At 37.2% G+C, this 9440-nt stretch overlaps 1 pseudogene; it reads left to right on the forward strand.

The window, feature by feature from the left end:
• Positions 1 to 8551: 8551 nt before the first annotated feature.
• LOC141489679 (protein Abitram pseudogene) lies at positions 8552 to 9105 on the forward strand (annotated as a pseudogene).
• Positions 9106 to 9440: the final 335 nt, after the last annotated feature.

Raw genomic sequence — 9440 nt, forward strand, 5'->3', positions numbered from 1 at the left:
ACAAAAATATTTATTCTTCTTCACATATCTTAAGGCTCCCATTTCCCCAACCCTTTGAGTTAAGAAATTTATCACATATTTCAATGAAAATAATGAAGCCAATAGCCAAGGGCACCTCGTTTCCCCTCCTATCTCACATCAGAAGATGCCTCACTCTACTATTTCTTCCTTTACCTCAGCATCACATGAAGATTTGGCCCTTCTTTCCAAGGCAAGTCTTGTACATGAAATATTGTTTTCATTCCATATTATCTTTTCTAGTAGATTTCCTCTTCCTCCTCCTCCTTCTTCCTCTTTTCTTTCTTCTTTCTTCTTCTCTTTTCTTCTTTCTTCTCTCTCTCCCTCTCCCTCTCCCTCCCCCTCCCTCCAATATCACCTGGCTTCTTCTTGATTGCCCACAAACATCCTCAAAAAGTTCCCAATTGATCCACCAAAACCCACTAACTGTCCTTTTATATCTTTCCTCCCTTTTGTGGCTAACCTCCTTGAAAAGACTATCTAACATGGAATCTGCATTTCCTTTTCTCTCACCTTTTTTTAAAATTCTCTACACTCTCGCTTACAACTTCATCATTCAACTTTAATTGCTTTTCAAAGTTACCAGTATCTTTTAATTGCCAAATCTAAAGACCTTTTTCAATTTTTATCCTTTACTTATCTACAGTCTTTGATACTGTCAATTACTCTTTTTCTCTTAGTACTCTCTACTCTCTAGATTTTTGTGGCACTGCTTTATCTTAGACTTACTTTTACCTGTTTGCTCCTTCTCAGTCTTCTTTGCTGGACCATACCATATCACATATCCTATGCAAAGGTACAAGCCTCCCAAGACTCTGTCCTGAACTCTCTTGTTCTATTTTGATGTTTCTCAGATCTACCTGTATAACTGTATTAACCTCTAGACTTATATCTCTAACTAAATATTAGAGCTATTCAACTAGATGTCCCATGGAAATCTTAAGCTCAATGTGTCCAACACTGAACTCATACTTTTACCCCTCAGATTTTCCCTTCCAAATTTTCCTAGTACTTTTTTTTGCAAGATTCTTTAAAAAACATACAATCTCAAGGAAGAAGGCAGAGAGAGAAAGCAACATGGTGGGGAGGGGATTTGGGAGAATACAAGGAAACTGTTCTCAAATCTTGAATTCTGGATTAAGAAGAAATAGTAGGTTAAATATAATATAGGAACTAGCAGGAAATTCACCTCAAATCCTTCTGGAGGTCATGGGGTAATAGTGACTTGTCAAAATTTTCAAGAAGTATGAGAACGATTGGTAGAATTTTAGTGGTCCTGTTTTCTTGAGAGATGAACATAAAGGTTAGGGCATGGTGAAGAGCTTTATACTTTGTAGTGAGGAAGGACAGGATTAAAATTCAGTTTCATCACCAAAAGGGGGTTAGTTATATGATATTCCAGAGAAATAAAGGAGGCTTGTCCTCTACTGTTCAAGGATTATGAGTAGCATTTCTGTAGTTCTATTATCCATGAGAAATATCTGTAAATTAGCAAGAGGGACTTCAGCATATCAGGGAGTCATTTCCTTCTAGATTCATATATAGTTCTTTGTGGATACTCCAAAGGACCTCAAGAGACCCTGGAGGAGGGATAGAAGCAGAGTATTGGCAGCCTGTGCCCCTTGATAGAAAAGTACAGCCCAGTAACCTTTCCCACCCACCTGAACTAGAAAAGGAACCATAGCTGCCCAACTCCTGCTTCTCACCAACAACCACTGTGGTGTTGTAGAAGTCTTTGATGGTCACGTGGGTAATCTAGTACACATAGATGAGGACTTAGACTGCTGGGATAAGGAAGAAGACCCACATGGGCAATGAATAATACACTGGGCTCCCAATTCAGCCCAGAACTATTAGTCTCATGACCAGGATCTGGAAGCTAAGAGGAGTCATGGATTAAAAAGCTGCTTCTAGGGGCAGCTAGGTGGCACAGTGAATAGAGCACTGGTCCTGGAGTCAAGAAAACCTCAGTTCAAATCCGACCTCAGACACTTAATAATTACCTGGCTGTGTGACCTTGTGCAAGTCACTTAAACCCACTACCTTACAAAAACCTACTGGCAGAGAGCAGGAATAAGGACATCACCATCTTCCCAGTCACTCTGGCTCAGAACCTAGATGTAATTTTCTACTCCTCTCTCTCTCATCCTCCATATCCAATCATTTTGATAGTCTGGCATTTCTAGCTTTGCAAAACCTCTTTTATATACTTTCTTCTCTCCTCTGGAACTGGCACTGCCTTGGCCCAGACCCTCATCATCTCATGCCTGAACTATTTTAATAACCAGTTGGCCCTATTTCTCAGTTATTCCCTCCCTCTGGTCCAGCCTTGTCTCAATTGTCATAGTGAGTTTGCTAAAATGCAAATCCAACCATGTCAATATCCTATTCAATAAACTACAGTGACTCCCTGTTGACTCTAGGAACAAATATGAAATCCTCTGCTTGGTGTTCAAAGATCTTTACATCCTTGCCCCAACTCACCTTTATAGTCATCCCAACTGCTTATTCCCCTGCTTATTCCCACAGATCAGTCTGTGATCCAGACCTCCTTGCTCTTCTTCATACAAAGACAATATATCTTCCTCACAAAGACTGTGCATTTTCCCTGGCTGTTCTCCCTATCTTTAATTCTCTTCATCTCTGTCTCTTGACATCCACAGCTTCCTTTAGGTCTCAGCTAAAATCCCACCCTCATGAGACTTTTCTGATTTCCCATGAATGCTAGTATCTTTGCTTTGTTGCTTATTTCTAATTTATCCTGTAAAATTTAGCCTGTCAAAGGGAAGCTCATTAAATAAAGTCTAGGAGACAAATCTAGATTCAGACATTTACTAGTTCTGTGATCCTGGGCAAATCAATTAACATCTATTTGCTTCAGTTTCCTCATCTGTAAATTGAGGCTATTAATAGAACTTATATGGCCATTGAGGTACTACAGTGAATAGGACACCACCTCTGGAGTCAGGTAGACCTAAGTTCAAATTTAGCTTCAGACACATGATACTGACTAGCTGTGTGACCTTGGACAAGTCATGTAATCCCACTGCCCCACAAAAACAAAGCAAAACAGAAGTAGAACTTACCTCCCCAGTGTGATAAGAATCAAATGAGATCATTGTAAAGTGCTTAGCATAGTCCCTGACACAGTATTATATGTTATTTTTATTAACATTTGTACATAGCTGTTTGTATGTTGTGTGCTCCATTAGACTCCACTGAGAGCAAGAATACATATATACACATTTTATGTATTTTTATACATATACACATGTATAATCATGTTTTATAATTTGCTCTTCATAGCAGCAGGTAGTTGTTTTTGTAATCTTCCTTTTATAGAGGAAGAAATTGAGGATATGAGGAGTAAAGTGACTTTCTCAGGGTCACACATTTTATAAGTATCTGAGACAAGATTTTAACTTGGGTCTTTCTGACTCAAAGCCCACTGTACTATCTAGCTGTTTTATTATATGCATTCATGTTGTCTTCCTTTACAAAATATAAGCGCCTTGAGGTAGGAATTATTTTATGTTCATATATTATAGGGCCTGGCTAATAATAAGTACTTAATTACAAGGTAAATTAAGCAATAAACAATCATTGATTAATTGATTTACCCTGAGCAAATTTAGAAGCTCATTTTCCATATCTATTTAAAAATAAAAAGGTTGGACTATGTGAAATCTAAATTCTCCCCTCTTTTTGATGTGACATTCCCCTCCCAGCTCTGCTTCTGCCATTCTAGGTTTTTGCTGCCAAGACTCAGCTGCTGTATTATTCTGCAGCTTTCCTCAGTGACTGAGGCCTCCTCACCCTGGAGAATTCCTGTGACACACCATTCCTCCCTCTCCCTTCAAATTCTTCTTCAGAATTCCATTTGGGGGAGGTATCCAGGCCAGGTAAATTTCATTCCCTTCCCATCACTGTTTCTGACTCTCTGGATCCTCTTCAGTATTTTTCCCTGTCCCTTGTATCCTCCCTTATGATATTTTCTACCTTAAAATCAGCACCTGGCACCTGGCAAGTGTTTAATAAGACTTATGGCCTTATGCAGTTATGCATAAAGTTGAGCTATGATATTTTTGAATTGATAGAGAATGTTTTTATAAATGAGTGAATGACTTATTAATAGAATTTGAATATTAAGACTGTCAGCATGTGATTTTGCTTTTAGTCTTGAAGCATAGCAGTCCACTTAAACTGATCTAAAAAGGCACAAATCTGATTTTTCCCCTAGTTCTAACAGAGAAAATGTTGCATCAAAAATAATCACTCAAAAATGTTCCATAACTTCCATGGGTGAAGAAGGTAGAGATAATATAGAGTCAACCAAAAGTCAATCTAAATGCTGCCTTTCTAGGTAGATCATTCACAGCCTCAGTGTTCTAGTCCTTAAAATCTTTGTAGGCTTAGACTTATAGAAACAATAAAGACTGGAGCAGAAAAAGACTTTAATGATATTCTAATCCAGCTCCCTTGGTTTACAAATATAATCATTAAATAAACATGACTTAAGGGGTAAATAACTTTCTCATAATCTCAAACATGAATAGATCTGTGTCTAAAACCTAGACTCTGGATTTAATGCAGTTCTTTACTTCAAAATTATATTAACAAGATAAATGCTAACACTTCAAATCATAGTCCATTTGAATCATTCTGGATAGTGCCTCCAGGGTGTCTAAGGGTGTGCCCCTGACATATCTCCTTTATTACATGTTCACCGTCTTCATCATTAATATGGATGAAGCCACTGATGACACATTTGAGACATTTTCAGGGAAATATTGAAACTGAAAAGGATAGCTAACATTTTAGATGATAATGCCAAAAATTCAAACATGTCAACAGGCTAGAATATTAATCTGAATAAGAACATCAGCAATAGACAGTATTTATATAATGCTCTAAAATTTGCCAAGTATTTTATGAGTGTTAAGAGAATAATCAGGATAGCTTGCCCTGCTGGACTTCTGACCAATCCCAAGGAAAACATGTAGGGATGGCTTTTTTTCATCCTTCTTAAGAACTTGGGCAACTACAAGGTCCCTTTGTGTCCCTGTGACTACAGCCACTGAGATCTTTCAGTAGATTAAAAGGTCTGACTCTGAACTCTCTCTCTCTCTCTCTCTCTCTCTCTCTCTCTCTCTCTCTCTCTCTCTCTCTCTCTCTCTCTCTCTCTCTCTCTCTCTCTCTCTCTCTCTCCTCCCCCCACCAAAGTTCATCATAAGGGACTCAAATAGTTGCGCCCTCAAGTTTTCTGCAAAAGTGGAAGGGAAATTCCACTCTTTCTACTAAGTAACCTTATATTCTCTGATATTTCTCTGATAGAAAGCTAGATTCTCTAATAGAAAGAGAACACTATTTATAAAGGAGTTTTTGAGCCTCCAGACTCCAACAGCAACAATAAAACTTTCAAAAAATAGTTTGCCAATTAAGTGTCTGGCAATCTGCCAACTCTCCCACCAAGAAGGAAGCAGGAGTGTTTTTGAGTCTCGGTCAATTTAATCTCTGTAGGAATCCTTTGAAGTTATTTTGCACTTAATGGTTTCCTGAATATAATTTTTAAAAAATATTTCCTTGAAACATGATAAAAATAAGTTTATATAGACCTAAATAGGTGTCACCAAGAGAACTTCAGAAGACTTGATAGATGTTGCCAAATTGCCAGGCTAAGACTCAAGTCCTGAGTGAATAGGACTGAACTCCAGATGAATAGATTGAATTCAGTGCTCCTTGAAGAGCTCCATGCTTTTATCTTGGAGTCTTGGGGCTGTTCTGAAGGCTCTCCAGGCTTCTAGCCAAGACTAAACTTCACTATGGCAACAGCTATTGTTCAGACAGGATCCACATGGACATCTATCCACATAGTATAATATAAACTGATGAAATGAAACTTCATACCCTAGTCAGCTTTTTTTTACTCATATTGCTTGCTAAGTATAAGCTGAGTAAAGTCAACATTTTCTCTTTTGATAGTAGTTGAAAGATTAATTGACTTCATAGTATATCTCTAAGGAATAGAGTCTCCTTGGACTCAGGGACAAGCTTTAGAGGTACATGATATTCTTCATTCAAAGAAGATATCATTTGTAGAAATCTGCCCAAGACAGGCTTTTGTTGCCCACCCAAAATAAGATATTTGTATTTTAAAGAGAATTATTAGTAGTCTTATATTAAGTAGACTTATATCCTTCCTGAAGCTGAATTTTTTTTACATTTTTGACAGTATTTAAACAATTTAAATGTTTTCTTTTTTAACATCTGTACTTTCATACCAGATCTTAAGTCAAAACTCATAACCAATTTCTCTGCTTCTTAAAACAGGCTGAAAAAGTTGACTTATTATCAATATAAGACATACACATCTATCCCTAAATATAATGGAGAGTGGAAGAAAAATTGAGGTAACTGGAGAGCTTTTCAGGTTGTCCTGAGACAACTCTTCATAATATGTCTTCATTTTAGGTCAAATAATAATGTATATAACATTATATACTTACAAAGTATTTTCTTCTTAAGACCTCAGTGAAGAAGCAATGTGTTAGTTACATCATCATTTGCTATTTACAGATGAGGAAACTGAGGTTCAGAGAATCTAAATGATATGCTTATAGGTACATGGTTAATAGGTATCAGAGTTGACATTTGAATCCATATACTCTTGTCTCCAAGTTTAATGTACTTCCTCAAGAGTAGTCATATTCAAATGCAAAGTCAATAAACACATTACAAGTTCAAAAATTAATAATTTTCAGACTAGTTATACTTTCCCCCCTTTCATTAAGACAAATAATCAAGGTCTGGCAGTTCTTGGAATATAAAACATCAAATTAGCATTGTGCAGATGTAGAAGCAACAGAATTAATCATACATATTTGGTGTTTCATGTCTGATAAACCTTAAGAAGGTCCAAGATAGAAAATCTAAATTGTAAAATATTTATTGTGGAACTTTGTGCAGTGGTAAAGAATTGGAAACAAAGTAGATGCCCCTAGACTGGGGAGTAGCTTAAAAATCAGGATGATTCCCTTGATTTTCTCCACCAATACAAATCTCATTGTCCCACTGACCACTTCCCACTAGGTACAGGACACCCATTATCAGGGACTCATATCCCCATTTCAACCAGAGACAACTCAAAGTCACACTCTTCTCTAATCCCTGGACCCACAATCGTCATATTTAGGGACCATCTTCTCTATCATTATTCCACAAGGTTCTTGGATTTTGCCATTTGCTCTGGGGTTTTTTTGCCTGCCCAAACTTTTCTTTCTATTTACGAATATAAGCCCTCCTTTATGTAGTATCTCCCTCAATTAGAATGTAAGCTCCTCAAGGACAGTCATTGTCTCAATTAGCTATTTATATCTGAGGCAATTAACACTAGGCTTTACAAGTAGGAAACATGTTTTTCTATTTTATTAAATATTACTTCATTATAATAATTATAGAATATAAAGAAAAGGAAGATGAAGAAGAGATAAAGAATTGATACAAAATAAAGTATTAAGAACTAGAAAAGCAAACAAAATGACTACAATAATATAAAATGGAAAGAACAATAACTGAAACTGAATGCTGCCTAATTATAACAACTAAATTTGGAGGCTACCCCACAAGATGAATGTGACCAACCTTACCAGCCATCTCAACCACCCTCACCTGAGCATTTACCAAGTCTAAAGCTACCGTGGCATAGTGATGACATCATGCAGATCATTTTGAAGACCTTCCAATAACAGACCTTCAAGATCAACATCAACCCTAAGGAAACAGTTAAGGTATTGAAGGAAAAGACTGAATCTAAAAAAGGGAAAGGATGCCTTATCAGTAGGAGCCCTCCTTTATGTATTGGGAGTAAAATTCTTACCAGTAGGAGCAAAATCCTCCAAAGTGATACTGCTTTCAAAGAAAACAAAATTGATGAGAAGAACTTTGCCATTCTTTATGGTAACAAAATCCGAAGCAGCAATTTCTTCAACACTATCACCAGTTACAACTCAACCATCATACTTCTACAGTATGTTCATCTACTACTTCTACAATTCATCTACAGCATCACTTTGGCTCAAGGCTCAACTCCTTCCCCAGCACATACATCTGTCACACTAACACCAGCTCCATCAGCTTATGAACCTATTAATGCTCCTAAGGAAGACAAATCAGCAGAGAAGTCAGTAAAAGTATTAACCCAACATCATCTGACAGACTTTATGGGCACATAGAATCTCAGGTTAATAAAGTTTTGATGTCCACTTCTATGTAATGAGGATATTTTCACATCCTGGCCAACAATCTACCAAGCATTTTTTTTGCTGATTTGGATATAGTAATAACTCTTTTATGTAAAGGTTACCTATGGGACAACCTCAAATATCCAAAACACTACCAAGACCCTGGCCCTAAGCAAAAAAAAAAAAAAAGGAAAGAGGTCTTTGAGCAGCCAAAAGAGAGGTATCATAAGGTCCACAAGACTCATTCCTGGGAAGTGTGGGGTGGGATGTCTTTGTGGAGGTGGTAGGAGGCTGAGCTCTCCATGCCAGCTAATGCTGGCAGCAGTTATCCTGCAGCCCCATTGCTGGTGGATTGCTACTTCACCTGCTGGTACAAAGCTGATGTGAAGGGAAAGTCATGTGAGGATCACTGTATATTGAAACACTCTAACAGAATCTATGTAATCACATTGGTAGAATCTCATCCACTTTTTCAAAATTAAAAAACAATTAAGAGTATTAACTATCAAATCAGTGCCAACTGTAGCAGACTTCAAAACAAGGTTCTAGGAAGTTTAAATGGGGGACACAATTTGTAGCAGAGCTTGCACCTCTGTGTAGAATATCCTGTTCTGATGGAGAAGAATATACTGTATCAAGCTGTGTGAGAGGACAGTTGATGGAAGTAAATGAAAATATTCTAGCTAAGTCTTCCATTTTGCAGGAAAAGCCACCCACTGAGGGAGATATTGCTGTTGTTCTACCCAAATTTGAAGAAAGCAAGATTGTTATTGAGGGATTGTTGATGCAAAAACAATATGAAGAAATCTTAGTGAAAAGAATTAATAGCAAATCAGAAACATCATGAAGACAAATAAAATTAAAAAAATAACTCACAAATCTACATGTTTTAAAGGATCAACTGCTATAGAGTACATGATTGATCAAGAAAGTGGTAGTAGGAACAGTCCTCTCCATAATGTGGAATGGCCCTGCTTCAGTTCCTGGACACTTCAGTAATAATTCTACTTAGGTCATCTTCCCCTCTTAGATTGGCTCTGCCCAAGAAAGCTTCATTTCTCCTAAGCTCTTCTCATTTATTCAAACACAACATAAACAATTAGGATGATACACTATTTACCAAATATTTTGTTTTCATTTGGGGTTCACTTTGGTGAGATGAGTTGCACCAGAACATTTAGA

The sequence above is a fragment of the Macrotis lagotis genome, chromosome 5 (genome assembly GCF_037893015.1).
Source record: "Macrotis lagotis isolate mMagLag1 chromosome 5, bilby.v1.9.chrom.fasta, whole genome shotgun sequence".
NCBI classification, from domain to species: domain Eukaryota; kingdom Metazoa; phylum Chordata; class Mammalia; order Peramelemorphia; family Peramelidae; genus Macrotis; species Macrotis lagotis.